The 21361-nt window shown below is 40.9% G+C and overlaps 1 protein-coding gene across 3 annotated transcripts in view; it reads right to left on the reverse strand.

The window, feature by feature from the left end:
- Positions 1–21361, reverse strand: part of JMJD1C (jumonji domain containing 1C) — a 313461-nt gene that overhangs the window by 106412 nt on the left and 185688 nt on the right. Inside the window, exon 1 of one of the 3 annotated variants that reach the window (XM_066348772.1) lies at positions 2329–2349. The exons of the other annotated variants lie outside the window; for them this stretch is intronic. The gene's annotated coding sequence lies outside the window, so the exon portion shown is untranslated. Of the gene's footprint in view, positions 1–2328; positions 2350–21361 lie in introns of those variants that run through there. 3 annotated transcript variants of the gene reach the window in all.

Raw genomic sequence — 21361 nt, forward strand, 5'->3', positions numbered from 1 at the left:
CTCTGAAAGTATATACTCATGTATAACTCCTGAATAGTGGTAATAACCAAAGGATTAACTTCCTCACATTAATGAATCCATGAAGTTCTTCCAGATACTACCAAGGTTGTATAATAGTGTCATATCTTTCATAGACTATGAGTTATACAAAGATTTCCACATAATAGAAACGAAGGTGACCAATCGTCCTCCTTTAGGGCGGACAGTCCTTCTTTTGTAAGTTCCGTCCTCCCTTGAAAAGTGTCTTACATGTCCTCCTTTTCAATACTGGAAGACTAATCTGTAAATGTCCGTATTTGATCGATGCAGAGTCAATCCATTGTGTGTGATGTGATGTATTTGTATTTGACATGACGATTCGTCAAGGATCGGTACTGTGCAACGAGACCCGATTATGAGACGCATACGCTCCACACAAGAGACCTTGAGAGAGCATGCGATATTCCGAGAACGCCAATGCCTTTGTGTACTTCTTACTGAAACACGGCATGGCACATACGACATTGTAGACTCACGATTATTTCTTTCTCAGTGAATATTCAATCATAAACAGATAAGCACAATTCACGTTTTATTAATTTATTATCTATTTAATAATTTCCAAATATGTATAATTTTATTTACAAGTATTTTCCCGAATTTCGAGTTTTAAAGTGGAAATCTAACCTCAAACCATATCTATTAACGCATTTTGATTAAATAGTTACATAAAACAGACGTTTTTTAAATTAGAAAATGATAAATACACCAGAATATCACTCCAAATTAGTGGTTTTGTTTGATATTTAGTTTTACTAAATGAGTACTTTTTTCTTACAATTATTATTAAAAATAGGCATGTAAGCATAATTACAATATAAAATATTACAAATGCTTTTATTATGCATTTATTATATTATAGTGTATTATTGTTGCAATTAATAAAATGTTTCTTTTATTTACAATCTTGTTTTCTTTTTTTTACAGGGACAGAGAGAGTCAGAGAGAGGGATAGACAGACAGAACGAAGAGAGATGAGAAGCATCAATCATCAGTTTTTCGTTGCGACACCTTAGTTGTTCATTGATTGCTTTCTCATATGTGCCTTGACCGTGGGCCTTCAGCAGACTGAGTAACCCCTTGCTCGAGCCTGCAACCTTAGGTCCAAGCTGGTGAGCTTTTGCTCAAACCAGATGAGCCTGCGCTTAAGCTGGCGACCTCGGGGTCTCGAACCTGGGTCCTTCCCACATCCCAGTCCGACGCTCTATCCACTGAGCCACCGCCTGGTCAGGCACAATCTTTTTTTTTTTTTTTTTAAAGATTTTATTTATTCATTTTAGAGAAGAGGGGAGAAGGAGAGAGAAAGAGAGAGAAGGAGGGAGGAGCAGGAAGCATCAACTCCCATATGTGCCTTGACTGGCCAAGCCCAGGGTTTCAAACCGGCAACCTCAGCATTCCAGGTCGACACTTTATTCACTGTGCCACCACAGGTCAGGCCACAATCTTGTTTTCTTCAATTTATTTTTGTCCTCCTTTTCATTGTCAAAAAGTTGGTCACCTTAAAGAAACGTAATTTTACTAATTTTAAAACTCTACCTCCCTATGGGATGGCTTTATGTGCAAAGCACTGTGCTTGGCCCCAGAGATGCAAAGGTGAGGTAAAGACAAATTCCTACCCTCGTACACTTTACAGACTTATAGAAGGAAACAGACATTAGTAGAAAAATCATACATATAAAAAATTACAATCCTGTTAACAACTCAATTAATAATTGAAGAACTATGGCTCCTTTTCTTTCTTTACTATATCCTTGATGACACTCCCCATCAGAAGAGGGGAGTGTAAAAGAATGTGTCCATTTTTTTTTTAACTTTGTAAGATATAGGTAATTGATTTTAATGATATTCAGCTTAGCTTTAAAAAATACACTGTTGAAGCCCCGGCCGATTGGCTCAGTAGTAGAGCATCAGCCCAGCGTGTGGAAGTCCCAGGTTTGGTTCCCAGTCAGGGTACATAGAAGTGACTATCTGCTCCATGCCCTCTCCTCTCCCTTCTCTCTCTCTCCCTCCGCCTTCTCATCCCCTCCCATAACCATGGCTCAACTGGTTTGAGTGCATCAGCCCAGGCACTGAGGATGGCTCCATGGCCTTGCCTCAGGTACTAAAATAGCTCAGTTACTGAGCAACGGAACAGGGGCCTCAGATAGGCAGAGCATCCCCTGATAGGGGGCTTGCAGGGTGGATCCCAGTAGAAGTGCATTTGGAATTCGGTCTCTCTGCCTCCCTGCTTCTCACTTAATAAAAAAAAAAATCACCGTTGAGATTACTAAAACAATATAACCACCTGACCTGTGGTGGCGCAGTGGATAAAGCGTTGACCTGGAAATGCTGAGGTCGCCGGTTCGAAACCCTGGGCTTGCCTGGTCAAGGCACATATGGGAGTTGATGCTTCCAGCTCCTCCCCCCCTTCTTTCTCTCTCTGTCTCTCCTCTCTCTCTCTCTCTCTCTCTGTCTCTCCCTCTCCTCTCTAAAATGAATAAGTAAAAAAATAAAAAAACAATATAACACATTCTATGTAAATAGTCTTTACATTTTTTAATAAGCACATTTTTTTCATTCTAGACATTTCTGAATATAATACAGCAAGTATTCTAACTTTATTTTTAATTTTTTTTTATTTTAGTTATTGATTTTTGAAGGGAGAGGCATGGGGGGGGGGAGAGAGGAGAGAGAGAGAGGTGGAGAAAAAGCGGTTAGCTTCCTATATGTGCCTTGACCTGGTGTACATCCAGGGGCTGCTGCCATTATTATGGCCATTCGTATGCAGGTTCTCATTAAATTCGAGCAGACAGTAAAGAAACGGCAGAGTCCGAGGATGGTGGGCCATTCTGTTTATTGGTGTCTAACCAAGACAGGCAAGTCACAAGAAAATCCAAGTTCTGCTTTGCCCATGGAGGGCCAGGGATCAGGAAGGAGAGAAAAAACAACAACAAATCTTCCTGCACCTCTGGGTGTTGGGAACAGAATCTCCCTTCCAGTAAACATTAGCAAGACAATGGCCCCTCCCAATCAGGAAGGGGACCTGCAGCCTCACAGAGCACTATATCTGGCATTGCCCAGCCCCCAATACATACTATAAGCGAGCAAATACATATATCATATTTACAAACTTATTTGACCAACACCTGGCAAGCGCAGGAACCTGAGCCGGCGACCTCAGTGTTCCACTGCGGAACCACAGGTCAGGCAGATATACTCTAAATTCAGAACAGTTCCATGAGTGTCTCATCTCTATGAGTTCACTTTCAGAATCTCCCTGACTCATCCTCTTCCCCTCCAATATTATGAGATTTCACTCACTTTACTTTATATATAACTTTGCAAGTGTGTGCTATTAAGTTAACTGATTTTTCTGTGTACAAATAATTACTAACAACCATATTTTCAGGTCACAAATTTAACTTTATTACCTGTATTTTATGTTCTTACTAGGACACAGTCAAATTTCTATCCAGTCACTACATAAAGCCAAATATAACTAGCATTAAATATTTAACCATCTTTTGTCAATTATTCACACTTCTTTGAAAACCTCAAAATTCATGAATGTAGTAATCATGCTTGATGATTTACTTTGATTTCCTTGCTCATATATAATATTCTGAATTTTTAGTATTTTTCCTTTAAACCTGTCAATAGTAAATATGGAATTTTTATATTGTAAAGCCAGTAGCCAGGGCCGCCAACACAGCAGCCACCCGGCCCATGCTGGTTCGCATTGGATTCGGACAGTCGGTAAAGAAACAACGGAGCCAAAAACTGATGGGCCAACATCTTTAATCCTAGCTTGCACCCGGCGGGCAAGTAAAAACACACACTGTGCTCCAAAACCCACTCACATTCAGTGCTCACAAAGCTACTGACTTATCCGAGTTTCCTAGAATCAAAGGTTTCTAGCTCACCAGACTTATTCACCTCTGTTCCCCATCTCCTTCCTTCTCCCTACACAAACTGCACAAACTGGCTTCTCACTCAACACTCCGCCATCTTGGCTGCTTCTCCTGGCCACATGGCCTCTTTCTGCTCTCTGCTCTGCTCCCTCTGCTCTCTCATGCTAATCATCCCAGGAACCAAGAGCGCAAGCTCCTATTCTGCCCCCATTTTATAGTGTAGAAATCCAAACCTTTAAATCCAATATACAAAATAGGGAAGTCTCTAACACAAAGTCACTTCTCTGGGGCATGATGGGATTGTACCGCCCCACATCAAAAAGGGTGGGAAAGGCTTAATTCCAAAACCAAGCCCTAGGCTACAACGATCCTGCCTGCCCCAACACACATTAATATCACCTGGGCAACGGCCTCCATGTGGGCAGCATTATCTTTTACAAAGTGAGCATAATACATTTTATCTGCCCAACATATATAAACTAGTCCATGCCTCAATATTACTTGCTAAATATTTCAAAAAGGTTTTGGAACTAGACAAGTCAATTTTATGAAAAAACAAATAAAATCGGGAATGAGGAAGGAAGGAAGGGAGAGAGGGAGGGAGGGAGGTAAAACCAATGATAGTGAACTAGCCCTATTAAATATTACAACATATTCTCAATGTTCCAGTTACTACAAACAGTGTGACCTTGGAGTATGAATTAAAAGTTATCAATGGACAGTTTAGAAAGTCCCAAAATCGTATCACATGAGCAAGGGAATTTAGTGTAAGATAAAAGCTATTTTTAAATCAGAGAAAGAAAAAAGGAGAAGAAAATTAAAAAAAAGAAAACAGGCTGTTAAAAATAGATTTGCAACTTTAAAAAATAAAAATAGATTTGCAACTTTAGAGATTAGTAGTCTCATTTTACAAGAGGAAGGGATGAATCCTCAGAGATCATGACTTTTCTTGTCAAAAACTGTTTATAGAAGCCCTAATACTAGAACCTTGATTTCCTCATTCATAGCTGAGTAATTTTTACATTGTAAGATGGCGTGAAAGAACTATATGGTTTTCATGCTTGTTGGCATGAAGTAACAAAGACCAAGTGTTTTGCCATCTGCTGAGTAAAACTTTAAACTTTGAACTTAAAATGGAGGAAAATAAAACTCGTCTTGAAGAAATTAAAAAATCGTATCTTGTGTGACCAGGCGGTGGCGCAGTGGAGAAAGCATCAACCTGGAATGCAGAGGACCCAGGTTCGAAACCCTGAGGTCACTGGCTTGAGTGTGGGCTCACCAGTTTGAGTGTGGAGTCGTCAGCTTGATCACAGGATCATACACATAACCCCACGATTGCTGGCTTGAGCCCCAAGATCACTGGCTTGAAGCCGAATATTGCTGGCTTGAGCAAGGGCTTAGCTGGAGCCCCCCACCCCACCCCGCCACTCATCAAGGCACATATGAGAAAGCAATCAATGAACTAAGGTACAGCAATGAAGAATAATGCTGCTCCCCTCTCTCCTTTCCTGTCTGTCTGTTCCTATCTGTCCCTCTCTCTGTTTCTCTTGCTAAAAATCAATCAATAATCATATCTTAATGAGGAAAAGAGGTAGAACATAATAAATTTATATATACTTTAATAATATGCTTTATTGACAGTTATGTTACCTTTCAGAAAGAAGAAACAAGTAGAATTAGGAAAAGAAAGCAACTCAGATAAAGTGGTTTTTAAAATTATGTTCAGAAAAAGAACACTTGGGAAGATAATAAAACACTAACAGTTAGCCCTGGCTGCATAGCTTGGTTGGTTAGAGTATTGTTCCAAAGGGTAGGTTGCCGGCTCAATTCCCAGTCAGGGCACATACAGGAACAGATCGATGTTCCTCTCTCCCATCCTCTCTCACTCAAATCAATAAATAATTTTTTTTTTTTTTTTTTTTTTTTGGTGACAGAGACAGAGAGAAACAGAGAGGGACCGACAGGGACAGACAAACAGGAAGGGAGAGAGAAGAGAAACATCAAGTCTTCATTGCGGCACCTTAGCTGTTCATTGATTGCTTTCTTATATGTGCCTTGACTGGGGGGGGGGAGTTACAGCAGACCGAGTGACCCCTTGCTTAAGCCAGTGACCTTAGGCTCACATCAGCAACCTTGGGCTTCAAGCCAGTGACTCTGTACTCAAGGTGCTGAACCTGTGCTCAGCTCAAGCAAGCAACCTCAAGGTTTTGAACCTGGGTCCTATGTGTCCCAGTTAGACGCTCTATCCTCTGTGCCACCACCTGGTCAGGCAATAAATAAAAATTTTTTAAAAAGATAAAAAAAATACTAGTTAAAAGGAAAGTTTCATTTAATTCCTATTTTGTTACTGTTAAGTTCTCTCAAGAAAAAATACTTTTAATATGGAAACTGTAAACTAAAAATTAAAGATAAACTAAATCATAACAGGTAAGGTAAAGAATCCTTTTTGTTTTAAAAAACAGAATTGGTTTTCCTTACAAATAACAAACTGCATTAAAGATATTAAGAAACCCATCATTTTAACCAAGAAGGCAACCAGTTATCGATGTAACTGTACTTTTAGCCTTTTTTTCTCAACTATTTTTGTTACTAGGTTTTAAGAGACATCCAACTTATTATTTTTTGTGACGGGGGGGGGGGCACAGACAGACTGAAAAGGAAAGAGATGAGAAGCATCAATTCTTCGTTGCAGCACCTTAGTTTCTTATTGATTGCTTTCTCATATGTGCCTTGACCAGAGGGCTACAGCAGACTGAGTGACCCCTTGCTCAAGCCAGCGACCTTGGGTTCAAGCTGGTGAGCTTTGCTCAAACTAGATAAGCCTGCACTCAAGCTGGTGACCTCGGAGTTTCAAACCTGGGTCCTCTGTGTCCCAGTCCGATGCTCTACCTACTGCACCACCGCCAGCTCAGGCAAGATACATCCAACTTATAAGTCACTCATTTTACTTAGTACTCTTTTTTTCATGTTATAGCACAGCCATCATTTTAAATGGCTACCTAATAAATACTTAGAGTCAAGTAAATGTGCATTAAGTTTTATTGCATATTGTCTTAGTGTAGGATATTTAAGGCCTTTCACTTTCCCAATATCTTAAAAAAAATAGGAAAATCTTCATGCCCTTATTAAACAACTAAAAATCAATCCAAGTTTAGATGACTTAAATAATTTACATGTTAGAGTATTAAGCTGATATAAATTCAGAGCCATTATTGGTAGTCTTTGGGAAAAAACATGACATTAACAAGATATTAGAGATAGGCATCTATTAATACTTATAAAGGAAAAAGGAGCAAGTACAAACTACATGCTAGTAAACTAAAGTTCCAACAAAATCTAAAACGAATGAATAGAATCGTGAAACAAAAAAGAAAACAGTGATCATAAGGGCCAAATACCCTTGTATACTTGTTGAAAGTAACTTATCTTTTAGAAAAATACACGTTATGTGGTAAACCCAAGATGGCAATGAAGTACATGGAAATTACACTCACTTCCTTCCAGGATTAAAGAGGAATTACAGCTAAATTATAGAACAATCAACCTGAATAACCAACTGAAGACTAATTGGATTTACACATCCAAGGATATACAAAAAAAATCCACCTGGAACTGAGAGGAAGGTGGAGATGTGAAAAGGGCTGGCCCCACATCTACATATAGCAGATGAGAATCCAGAGCAGTATCTCAGCTGCAATGGTCCCCCCCGAAGAGTAAAAAGATCTAAACGGCACATGGGCTACCATGCCTGGACAACCAATGCCAGGAAAAGGAGCCCACATAATATCTGGCTGTGAAAATCAGCAGGAATTATGCCCACTAGTGTAAAACATGAGACTGTTAGAAATCCAGTCACCCTTTTAAAGGGCCAGCACACAAAATCTTATGGCCACTCACCCTGAATACTGGCAGAGAGAAGGTTGCTCAGAGCAGACTATGGTCATAGAGGGGGAGGCTGGGTCGTATGGCTTCATAGGGAGGGCTGGAGGGACAGCCACCAATGTCCTTGTACCGAGCCCTCCTCCACACCACACAGTGATGTTATCTTTTCTGGATCAAGTATCCCCCTTCACATACAGAGCATCAGCCTAAGGAGATGTTGTTGGTCAAATAAGTTTGTAAACATGATATATATGTTTGCTCACTTATAGTTTGCATTGAGTATGAAGGACAGGCTGGAAGCAGGCAGGGTCCTTATAGCCTAAGGCAGGGGTCTCCAAACTACGGCCCGCGGGCCACATGCGGCCCCCTGAGGCCATTTATCCCCCCGCTGCACTTCCAGAAGGGCCACCTCTTTCATTGGTGGTCAGTGAGAGGAGCACAGGATGCATCCGCACCATGCTCCTGGAGTATTGTATGTGGTGGCACCGCAAAGTGCGGTGTCGCTCACGTATAGTACTACTTCCGGTGACGCGGGACGCACGCGTCATGGCTTCTGAAGCACGTCATATCACTTGTTACAGCTAGCAGTGACAAATATGGAACCGAACATTGACCATCTCATTAGCCAAAAGCAGGCCCATAGTTCCCATTGAAATACTGGTCAGTTTGTTGATTTAAATTTACTTGTTCTTTATTTTAAATACTGTATTTGTTCCTTTTTTTTTTTTTTTTTTTTTTTTTTTTTTTTTTTTTTTTTTTTTTTTTTTTTTTTTACTTTAAGATATGTGCAGTGTGCATAGGGATTTGTTCGTAGTTTTTTTAATAGTCCGGCCCTCCAGCAGTCTGAGGAACAGTGAACTGGCCCCCTGTGTAAAAAGTTTGGGGACCCCTGGCCTAAGGCTTAGTTTTAAGACTACGCCTTTCTCACCCTTTTAATAATGGGATAGTTTCAAGGCTAGGCTTTTCCCCACAACCGTGACTGTTGCATGATGTGGGGTGGTGCACTCTCATGAAGAATCTCATCATGCCTCAGATAAGTGACTTTGTATCAGAGACTTCCTTGTTTGTATATTGCATTAAAGATTTTGATTTATACACTACAAAATGGGGCAGACCAGGGTTTGCTCTCTCTTAGGTTCCTGAAATTAGCATTGCAGGGAAAGGAGAGAAAGGTCACGTGGAGGAGAGGTAAAGCAGCCAAGAAGGTGGGCTGCTAAAGGAGAAGCCAGTTTGTGCAGACGTTGTGCAGAGAGAAGGAGATGGGAACAGAGATGAATAAGGCTGGTGAGGTAGAAACCTTTGATTCTAGGAAACTTGGATAAGTCAGTGGCTTTGGAAGCCCTGAATGGAAAGGGAAGTGTTTTCCCACTGTGTGTATTTCTTGCCTGCGGGTGCAAGCTAGAATTAAAGCTAATGGCCCACCAGTTCTTGGCTCCGTTGTTTCATTACCGTCTGTCCGAATCAAATGCGAACCTGCATTGGCCAGGCGGCTATGATGGTGGCCATGGCTACTGGCCATACAGATGTACTGGCCCCACCCTTCTGAATGCCTATGGTCTCAGCCTGACAAGCTCACACCCTGCAGACCAATCAGCTACCCGAAGCCAGCCTGGCTGTGCAATGCAGTCTTTCTTGAAGGCTTTTCATGAGGTATGGGCAAACTCAGGGGGTGTCAGACACACAGGGAGAGACTGAGTTATGTAGCTCTGGGTTGAGAGCCATTTTTCCTGGCATAACCCAACCAGCACCACTGTTCCTGTGAAGAGCCGTCCCTCAACTCAACCAAATCCTAATCTGCTTTAGCCTGATAAATTCTACTAGCATCACCCTGATCACTCCCTGAGACTCCATCCAAATGCAAAAGGTCCACAGGCCTTAGGAAGGTTGTGGCAGCCTTGGTGAACCTTAAAACTTTTGCTGAGAGGCTTCAGACCCAGCATTGGTGCCAAGTATGAATCTGTATCAATCTGGTAAACATTACCTGCTCCTACCTCACACAATCCACATACATCACACTAAAATATTTTTTGCACAGCAAGTGAAATCATGAACAAAACAAAAAGATAACTCACTGAATGGGAGTATTTGCCCAAAATACATATGATAAGGGGTTAATAACCAAAATTTATAAAGAATTCCTATAACTCAATACCATGAAAAAAATCCAATTAAAAAACAGGCAGAAAACCTGAATAGATAATTCTCTAAAGAGGACATAAAGCTGACCAGTAGACATCTGATATGATGCTTACCACCACTAATCATCAAAGAAATGTAAATTAAAACTACAATGAGATATCACCTCACACTTGTCAAAATGGTTATCATCAGTAAATCAACAAACAACAAGTAAGTGTTGGTGAGGATGTTGACACAAGGGAACCCTAGTGCACTGTTGGTGGGAATGCAGATTGGTACAGCTACTATGGAAAACAGTCTGAGATTCCTTTAAAAATAAAAATAAAACTGCATTGTGACCCAGTAATTTTATTTATGGGTATATACATACATACATATATATATATATATATATATATATATATATATATATATATATATATATATAATTTGTTTGTTTTTGACAGAGAGAGTCAGAGAAAGGGACAGATAGGGACAGACAGACAGGAAGAAAGAGAGATGAGAAGCATCAATTCTTCGTTGAGGCATCTTAGCTGTTCTCTGATTGCTTTTTCATATGTGCCCTAAGGGGCTACAACAGAGCGAGTGACCCCTTGCTCAAGCCAGTGACCTTGGGCTCAAGCCAGCGACTTCTGAGCTCAAGCTAGCAACCATAGGGACATGTCTATGATCCCATGCTCAAGCCAGCAACCTCATGCTCAAGCTGGTGATCCCATGCTCAAGCTGGATGAGCCCGCACTCAAGCCTGCGACCTGGGGTTTCAAACCTGGGTCCTCTGCATCCCAGTCCAACACTCAATCCACTGCGCCACTGCCTGGTCAGGCATATATCTGAAGAAACCCAGAAGATTAATTTGAAAGAATATATGTATCCCTATGTTGATTGCAGCATTACTTAACAATAGCCAAGATACAGAAGCAACCCTAGTGCCCATTAATAGATGAGTAGATAAATAAGATCTGATACATATATACAATGAAATGTTATTCAGCATTAAAAAAGATTGAAATCTTCTCATTTGAGACAGCATGAATGGAACTATAGGGTATTATGCTAAGTGAAATAAGGCAATCAGAGCCCTGGCTGGATAGCTCAGTTGGTTAGAGAGTCATCCGTCAAGGTTGCAGGGTAGATCCCAGATCAGGGAACATACAAGAGGCAGACAGTGAATGCACAAATAGGTGGAGCAGCAAACTAATCTCTCTCTCTCTTTTTTTTTTTTTTTTTTTGTATTTTTCTGAAGTTGGAAACAGGGAGGCAGTCAGACAGACTCCTGTATGCACCCGACTGGGATCCACCTGACACAACCACCAGGGGGCAATGCTCTGCCCATCTGGGGCGTCGCTCTGTTGCAACCAGAGCCATTCTAGCGCCTGAGGCAGAGGCCATGGAGCCATCCTCAGTGCCCGGGCCAACTTTGCTCCAATGGAGCCTTGTAATCTCTCTCTAAAACCAATCAATCATTAAAAAAATAAATGTAATCTTGTAAAAAATAAGTCAATCAGAGAAAGATACATACTTATGATTTCACTTATATGTAGACTCTAAAGAACAAAATAAACGGACAAAGTAGAAACAGACTCAAAAGAGAACAGACTGATGATTGCCAGAGGAGTTGGGTATGGGGAGTAAAGGACTGGGTGAAAAAGGTAAAGATATTAAGAAATGCAGGTTGAGCCTGACCAGGTGGTGGTGCAGTGGATAGAGCGTCGGACTGGGATGCCGAGGACCCAGGTTCGAGACCTCGAGGTCACCAGCTTGACCACGGGCTCGTCTGGTTTGAGCAAAAGCCTACCAGCTTGAACCCAAGGTCGCTGGCTCCAGCAAGGGGTTACTTGGTCTGCTGAAGGCCCGCGGTCAAAGCACATATGAAGAAGCAATCAATGAACAACTAAGGTGTCACAATGCACAACAAAAAACTAATGATTGATGCTTCTCATCTCTCTGTTCCCATCTGTCTATCCCTCTCTCTGACTCTCTGTCTCTGTCAAAAAAAAAAAAAAGTACAGGTTGATGGTTACAAAAAAGTAACAGAGATATAAAATAGAACATAGAGAATATAGTCAATAATATTATCACAATGTATGGTGCCAGGTTGTTTTCTGGAAATACTGTGAGGAACATGTGAAACATGGATTGTCTAGCTACTATGCCTGATACCTGAAGCTAACACAGAATAATATTAAATGTAAGTTGTAACTAAAAATAAAATTTAAACATAAATAAAAAATAAAAAGGTTACCTTTATCAGAACAATCTGTGATATGTAAGTAAATGTAATTTGGGCTGGATAACAATTCTTGATTCACTTGTGGCTGGTAAAGAATACTGAATAAAAGTACTGTTTTCAATCTATAACGTGCTATCTCTTCACCTTTGTTCTCACACATTACAACTTAAAAACCAACTTAACTTGCTAATCAACAAATAAAAGAATGATTGAAAATATCTTACAAAAAATACAATCAGGACCTAGTTTTTAAATTGATTAAGAAAAACTAGAGCGTGACCAGTGGTGGCGCAGTGAATAGAGCAGGGGTCGGGACCTTTTAGGCTGAGAGAGCCATGAACGCCACATATTTTAAAATGTAATTCCGTGAGAGCCATACAATATGTTTAACACTAAATACAAGAAAATGTGTGCATTTTATGTAAGACCAACACTTTTAAAGTACAATAAGTCTCTGAATTCTTTTTAATAACGTTGTTATGCTGTTGCTAACCAATGATGAATAAAGTACTTCTTACCATTAATGAGATTTCTGGTGTTGCATGGTTTTGCTGATAGCTTTGTAGTCTGGTTGATATGTGGTGAGGTTAAGCGTCATGCAGGCATTGAGACTTCCATCCGCTCACAGGTTGGTCTTAACATTCTTTAGATGTGAGAAAGACTGCTCACATGCATACATACGTAGAGGCAAACATTGTCAGTACAGCAATACTCACATGCTGCAGTGTGTGGTATATGACGGGAAGCGCATTCCAAGTTTTGAAAATCAGCTGGTCCGCGGGTTGAAATTTTTTCATTTCTCCCGACTTGTGTTTGCTCACCAATTCTGCTTGCTGTCCTGCAAGTCTTTCCAAATCTTCATTCAGTGACTTGAAATTATTCACCCACATGTCTGAGGCTTTCAGGTCAGCAGCTTGTAGCTCAAAATCTCTGACGGAGACACCAGGGATGTAACTCAGGTCGGTGCTGTCCATTGCACACTCGTGTGGATGGGTGATTAACTTGAAAAGACGAGTGTGCTCACGAAAGAACGCTTTGAATGACTGTAGGAGGTTAGATGTGAAGCCCGGTAGCTGCTGGAGATCAAGATGTTGAGCAAGGTCACTTGCTGTGCATGCATCTTTAAACTCTCCCAGTTTTTCAAAGTGTAGTAAATGACCTGTTTCAATGTCCGTGATGAAGAGTTCCACCTTGTTTTCAAATGCAAACACTGCTTGTTGAAGGGATAAGACTGTATGTCCAATGCCTTGCATTTTCACATTGAGCTGGTTCAGATGTTCAGTCATGTCCACAAGATAGTAGAACTTCAGGAGCCACTCAGTGTTAGCTAACTGAGGATGCTCGACATTTTTCATTTCAAGAAAAGTCCGGATTTTGCTCAGACAAGCCACGAAACGGCTGAGCACCTTCCCTCTTGACAACCAATGCACACTGCTGTGCAGAAGCAGACCAGGATAATTATTCCCAATTTCATCCAGCAGTGTTTTAAACTGGCGATCATTTAAAGCTCGCGCAACAATAAAGTTGACCACCGGAATGACTAGCGACATCATCTCACCAAGCTGCTTGCCACACATCTGAGCACAAAGTGCCTCCTGATGTAGGATGCAGGGAAAACTTAGGTTGGGTCTCTTTTCATGTTCACGAAGAAGTGCTACAAATCCTCTGTTTTCCCCACTATGCATGGAGCACCATCAGTACACATCGAAATAAGTTTATCCATTGGTAGATTTTTTTTCTTTAGCAAAGTCAGTGAAAGACTTGAATAAATCCTCCCCTCTTGTTGTCTCTTTCAGAGGCAAAACAGCAAGATTTTCCTCATGTAGTGTGTCACCGACAGCATACCTTGCGATCACGCTGAACTGGGATAAATGGCTTACGTCTGCTGACTCATCCAAAGCGAGAGAAAAGAATGGTGCTGCATTTATGTCCTTCACTTGTGTTGCCTCAATTTGATTTGCCATCATGATGGTACGATCATGAACAATTCTTGCTGACAGAGGCATGTCTTTTATTCATTTGATTATCTTGTTTTTATCCGAATAGTCATCAAAAGGTTGATTGGCAACATCAAGCATAAATGTTTTGGCATACTCCCCATCTATGAATGGCTTTCCGTTTCTCAGAATTGCTAAAGCACCAGCAAAGCTAGCCGAATTCCAGTCACCTTGTTGGGTCCAAACACGGAGTTGCTGCTGACTAGCTTGCACTCTGCATGGTAGCTTTGACATGCTTTCTTCCTGTTGTCCCCGCTGGATATTTTGATGCAAATGTAGTACAGCGTGTGTCGAAGTGCCACTTTATATTTGACTGTTTCATCAATGCAATTTTATCACTGCATATTAGACACACTGCAGAACCTGCTCTCTCCACAAAGGCGAATTCCTCTGTCCATTCCTGCTGAAAAGTACGATACCCTTCATCCTTTTTTATTTTAGCCATCTTCTTTGTCAAAAGGGTTTCTGCAATTAGCTAGCTGACTACTTGATTAAAAGGAGGGAAGTTTACTTCCTGACCTCACAATGACCCGTGTACGTTACACATTATCTAATAAAAATTTGGTGTTGTCCTGGAGAACAGCTGTGATTGGCTCCAGCCATCCGCAACCATGAACATGAGTGGTAGGAAATGAATGGATTGTAATACCTAAGAATGTTTATATATATATATACAAACATATATATATATATATATATTTTTTTTTTTTTTTTTTTTTTTGGTATTTGGTATTTTTCTGAAGCTGGAAATGGGGAGAGACAGTCAGACAGACTCTCGCATGCGCCCGACCGGGATCCACCCAGCACGCCCACCAGGGGGCGACGCTCTGCCCACCAGGGGGCAATGCTCTGCCCCTCCAGGGCGTCGCTCTGTTGCGACCAGAGCCACTCTAGCGCCTGGGGCAGAGGCCAAGGAGCCATCCCCAGCGCCCGGGCCATCTTTGCTCCAATGGAGCCTCAGCTGCGGGAGGGGAAGAGAGAGACAGAGAGGAAGGAGAGGGGGAGGGGTGGAGAAGCAGATGGGCGCTTCTCCTGTGTGCCCTGGCCGGGAATCGAACCCGGGACTTCTGCACACCAGGCCGATGCTCTACCACTGAGCCAACCGGCCAGGGCCAGAATGTTTTATATTTTTAACATCATTTTTTTTTATTAAAGATTTGTCCTCGAGCCAGATGCAGCCATCAAAAGGGCCACATCTGGCTCACGAGCCATAGGTTCCCGATCACTGGAAGAGTGTCGAGCTGGGACTCTGAGATCCCAGGTTCAAAACCCTGAGGTCACAGGCTTGAACACAGGCTCATCCAGCTTGAGTGTGGGGTCACTGGCTTGAGTATAGGACCATTGATATGACCCTATGGTCCCTGGCTTGAGCCCAAAGGTTGTTGGCTTAAGCAAGGGGTCGTTGGCTTGGCTGCCCTCCCTATCAGTCAAGGCCTAAAAGAGAAGCAATCAATGAACAACTAAAATGTCACAACTATGAGTTGATGTTTCTCATCTCTCCCTTTTCCTGTCTGTCTCTGTCTCTTGCTTAAGAAACAGAACAAAATTAAAAAACTGGAATAAGAATTAACCCCTAACCTAGACAGTGAAAAAATTACACGTGATTTTTAGGTTTAAAAAAATCAACTACAGCTATACCAGACAGTGGTGCAGCGGGTAGAGTGTTGAACTGGGACGCAAAGAACCCAGGTTTGAAACCCCGAGGTCATCAGCTTGAGCATGAGGTTGTTGGCTTGAGCATGGGATCAGATACATGAATGACCCCATGGTCACTGGCTTGAACTCAAAGGTCATTGGTTTGAAGTCCAATGTTACTGGCATGAACCCAAGGTCACCAGCTTGAGCAAGAGGTCACTCACTTTGCTGTAGCCCCCTGATCAAGGCACATATGAGAAAGCAATCAATGAACATCTAAGGAGCCACAACAAAAAATTTATGCTTCTCATCTCTCTCCTTTCTTGTCTGCTGTCCCTATCTGTCCCTCGCTCTGTCTCTCTCACAAAAATAAATAAATTACGTAGTATAATGTAAAGGACCTCTAGCTTCCTAGAAATTAATGTAAAAGAATCTTAGAGGATTTTGACATGGAATTAATACAAGTTATGTACTTAAAAGGGGGATGTTAAATTTTGACACAGAGTTCTAATACCAGGGTAGGTAAAAGAGTCTTTATAGTTTGCATTGTTCATACCATCTCTGAATATCTTGTTCAATTTGGGGCATCATAATATAAAAGAAACAATTATAAATTAAATGTGTCAAAGAAGTTTAAAAATCATGAATTATTAGGATCACTAGAAAAAGTAAATTACATCTTACCTGGAGATGAGGAGAAGGACAAACAATAGATATGTACTATTATATAAAAAGTTGGGAAATTTGGAAAGGAAAAACCTTACAAATAAAATTTCCAGGAAGGCCAATTTTCGCTCAGCACAAAGAATGAATAAAATTTCTAATAATTAAACATTACTAAACCAAGCAGAGTTATTCATGAAGTAGTAAGCTTCCAGCTTCCAATAACTAGAAGCTATTATTACAAAGAATCTGGATGAAAACTAACTTGACAAGTCTGTCATTGAAGGATCCCATTTCTGATTTTGGCAAGAGGTGGTTTATAAAATACTAAAATTCTTTCCAATTCTAAGACTCTAATACGGTCTCTTTAAACCACTTGAGGTTTAAGAGCAAGATTAAATCAAACTTTTCATAAACACTGCTATGATTTTTGCATATATGAAAGCCTAAAAAGAGTACTGCTGAATGTTCATGTATTTCACAAAATGGGGCAGAATTAAAAGTAAAACATAGTATCTCCTACTTCAGAATAAATTAAATTAACCAAGGCTTGTACCACTTGGCAGAAATAAAATCACTTGAGAGACTTCTGTAGCAAGGGATTACTATAATCCACAGATCCTTTATCTCTTCCAATGGAAAATAAATCAAACAACCAAATGTAATTTTGTGGGAATAATTTTTTTTTTTTGGTGGCAGAGATAGAGAGTCAGAGAGAGGGACAGATAGGGACAGACAGGAAGGGAGAAAGATGAGAAACATCAATTCTTCGTTGCAGCTCCTTAGCTGTTCATTGATTGATTTCTCATATGTGCCTTGACCGGGGGGCTACAGCAGACCAAGTGACCCCTTGCTCAAGCCAGTGACCTTGGGCTCAAGCTGGTGAACCTTGCTCAAACCAATGAGAGTGCACTCAAGCTGGTGACCTTGGGGTCTCGAACCTGGGTCCTCCACATCCCAGTTCAATGCTCTATCCACTGCACCACCGCCTGGTCAGGCAGGAATAAAATTTCTTAAAAATTAATTCAACCCAGTCAGAAATAAAAGACATGTATTAAAATGGTTATAATCACAAAATCACAAAAGAAATTCAAAGTTAACCTAAAGTCTTGAGGCCTGTCAACTATATCATATCTAGAGAATAGAACTCATGCCCTTATGTTTGCATATGAATGTTTTCCTAGTCTTATTTTTTGTTCTAAAATTAATTTCAAAATGTATTTTCTAATTTTTCTTAATCATTATACTATTTTACTTTTGTAAAGTTGAATAGAATATCTATTACATTTACTGGTTTTGTTCATTTCCATCTGGCAAACATCTGTTTCTTGTGCAGCACAAGTCAACAAGGCTCTACAATTATTTTCCCATTACCTCCTTGTTTGTCAAAAACTCTGATGATGTCAGCAACAATCTAGAAACTGAATTTTTCAACTAACAAGGGGAAGACATAATTTCTATTCAGTATGATACAGTAGCTATTTTGGTTATCTTAAAAATACATGTATGCTAAGTAGTATTTAAATTCAAAGTATGGTAAGGTAGTAGCAAGGTTATCGAAGTTCCAACCATATTTTTCTTTAAGTACCAATAATTTATGACAACATTTTGACAGCTATAAAATATCAAAGTACTGCTGCTGCCCCAAGTAAAAGAAATACAATGGAAGAAAGAACTTATACAGACTTTTGCACTAAAGTGCTTTATTTCAATTGAAAATTTTTTTTCATTTAAAATAAACTTATTTTCCAACGTCTAATGTACTGTAGGACAATTGAAAGTTATATTTTTAAAAAAAGTACAGAAAAAATGAACACCCATAATCTAATTTCAGGTCAATAACCAGTAATTTAATTTTAATATACTTCCTTTAAACAGAAGTCCCTCCCCTCTGAAGCTCTATGCTTTCTTAATTCAGGACAGTTCCTGTTTCACTTAGGACAACTCCCCTTAAAGGGACTAGGCAACAAAAGTGCAAGATTAATTGGGAAAGTAAGAAACTGAGGCACATTAATGATTCCCAGAAGGCTTACTTAAATTTATCTCTTTAGAAAGAGGAAGGTTGACAATCAGACTCTTCACGGATAATAAAGATTCCTTCCAGGGTCTTAGTTTCCTCCAAAGTTTCAGACAGCCTGTAAGCAGTCTGGGCAAATAAACTTTGGGACTCCTGTGGAATTAGTAGTGTTTTATAGCTCTTGAAACAGTTGTTTTTTTCTTTGGGGCTCTAAAAGCTTCCCTACATTGACCACTTGACCACCTGTTTTAGGAGCTTTTTAAACTAGAACAAGTTTTCCTTATTCTTAAGATCATCTTTCCAACGCCTGACACATTTAGGTCAAACTATATTTTGTTTTAACTTGAAGTATATTCTAGTTGGTTTTGAAAAACATGAGCACTAACAGTTACATTATATTTGGGTAAAAAATATATATATCAAACTATTAAAAACAGTCATGAAACTATGCCTTTTTCTACTGATAGGAAAAAATGCTACCTAAAGAAGCAACTGTTCATGAAACAGGATTATCAATGGGTCAACTAACAATGCCTGTGTACTCTCCACCACCACTTCCTTTGCCAGGAAGGAGGGAGTTTTCTTAACTATTCTCTTTCAGTGGTAAGCTAGATTGAGCTTCGTTATGCTTCATCATGTTTATTACTATACTAATTGGTGAAGAATTCTGAAAGGCAAACTTTGCTTCTAGAACTCAATGCTGAAGGCACAGAGTGATGTTAGCCAATCCTAGAACAGCAGTCCTCAAAGGATAGACCCTTACGCAGTATCATCAATACCAAAGACTAGTTAAAATGTAATTTCTGGCCCTGGCCGGTTGGCTCAGCGGTAGATCGTCAGCCTAGCGTGCGGAGGACCCGGGTTCGATTCCCGGCCAGGGCACACAGGAGAAGCGCCCATTTGCTTCTCCACCCCTCCACCGCGCTTTCCTCTCTGTCTCCCTCTTCCCCTCCCGCAGCCAAGGCTCCATTGGAGCAAAGATGGCCCGGGCGCTGGGGATGGCTCTGTGGCCTCTGCCTCAGGCGCTAGAGTGGCTCTGGTTGCAACATGGCGACGCCCAGGATGGGCAAATTATCGCCCCCTGGTGGGCAGAGCGTCGCCCCATGGTGGGCGTGCCGGGTGGATCCCGGTCGGGCACATGCGGGAGTCTGTCTGACTGTCTCTCCCCGTTTCCAGCTTCAGAAAAATGAAAAAATTAAAAAAAAAAAAAAATGTAATTTCTTAGGCTTCACCCCAGACTACTAGAAGCAGAGATTCTGGGGTAGATATCTGTATTTTAACACGTCCTTGGGTTTGAAAACCCAGTGGTTGTCAAGTTTGAGAACTAGCACCTTATATATTAAGTGTTCTTATTCTTAAACTTTTTGGGGTCAAGAAACTCTCAGAGTCTGATGAAAGCTATAACTCCCAAAGTATGACATGCATAATTTTGCACCATAATTTCAAGAGTCTCCAAGACCTCTGCAGCATCTTTTAAGAATCTACATTTCTGCCCTGGCCAATTGGCTCAGTGATAGAGCACTGGCCTGGTATGTGGGAATGCCGGGTTCAATTCTCAGTCAGGGCACACAGGAGAAGCGACCATCTACTTCTCCACTCCTCCCTGTCCTGTCCCTCTCCTCCTTCTCTCTCTGCCTCTCCCCCACTTCCACAGCCATGGCTGGAATGGTTTGAGCAAGTTAGCCCCAGGCACTAAGGATGGCTGATGGCCTTGCCTTAGGAGCTAAAATAGCTCAGTTGCAGAGCAACAGAGCAGTAGTCCCAGATGGGCAGAGCACCCGCGTAGGGGGTTTGCTGAGTGGATCCAGGTCAGGGAGTATGCAGGGGTCTGTTTTTCTGCCTTTTCCCCTTCACTTAATTAAAAAAAAAATAAAAAAAGGAATATGCATTTCTAAGCTATGAAACTGAATCAAAAACTTTCAAGAACGTGGCACTGTATTGTAAATATTTTTAATACTCCATTAAAAAAAATATCTTCCCTGCTGTTTTAACATCCCCACAAACTGGCTGTAAGCACTCTGCCCAGATGACCAGGTAGAGAAGGAGAGAAGGGTTGGCCTCTGTTATAAGTTCTCCGTCCTGTAACAACAATAAAATCCTCTTGTTCTTTTTCTTGTGTATTCCAACCAGACCCCCCAAAAGCCCCAGGGTCTTTGTGTTCTCTCTTAGCTCCACACCTGGTTGGTTGAACCTGCTTACATGGGGCATGCAGTGACTTTAACTCTGTATGACCCATGAATGTAATGACCTTTGTTTTCATGTACTTCTCTTGTGTCTTCTCCCGACAATCACATAAAAAACACAGGACAGGCCCAGGAATACTTAGTTTCAAACTGATATCTGAGTTATATCTGAGGTTCAGTAAGCTTTGGGAACTATGAATCTTAGTTCAGAACACATGGCCTAGAGCAGTGGTTCTCAACCTGTGGGTCGTGACCCTGGCGGGGGTTGTGACCCACAGGTTGAGAACCGCTGGCCTAGAGTGACTATATATCAGAACAGAGTGGCACCGTCCAGGTCTTAAATACTCTCTAAACAGATCAGTTTCCTTGTTACTTTGCTAACTCAACTTCCTATTCCCTCAGGAAGCACAGAACCTTGAAATAGTTTACCAATATCTTATACTGGAGAACTGCTCATTCTCAGTGTGGGAATATTTGAACCATGTAGGGATCAATTTCACACATCAGATTTTCAAATTCAAATAACCTAGAGCTATCAGAGGATAAGCTCTCTGGTACAATGCAGAGAGATACCGATTTAAATAAGCCTTGACTTCATAAAAATATGAAGTTAAAGCAGCAGTGTCAGAAATGGCAATGATGCTTCCTTAGACTACATGGAAAGAGAGCACAGGGCAAATAAACCA

Source organism: Saccopteryx leptura, chromosome 9 (assembly GCF_036850995.1).
Source record: "Saccopteryx leptura isolate mSacLep1 chromosome 9, mSacLep1_pri_phased_curated, whole genome shotgun sequence".
Classification (NCBI taxonomy): domain Eukaryota; kingdom Metazoa; phylum Chordata; class Mammalia; order Chiroptera; family Emballonuridae; genus Saccopteryx; species Saccopteryx leptura.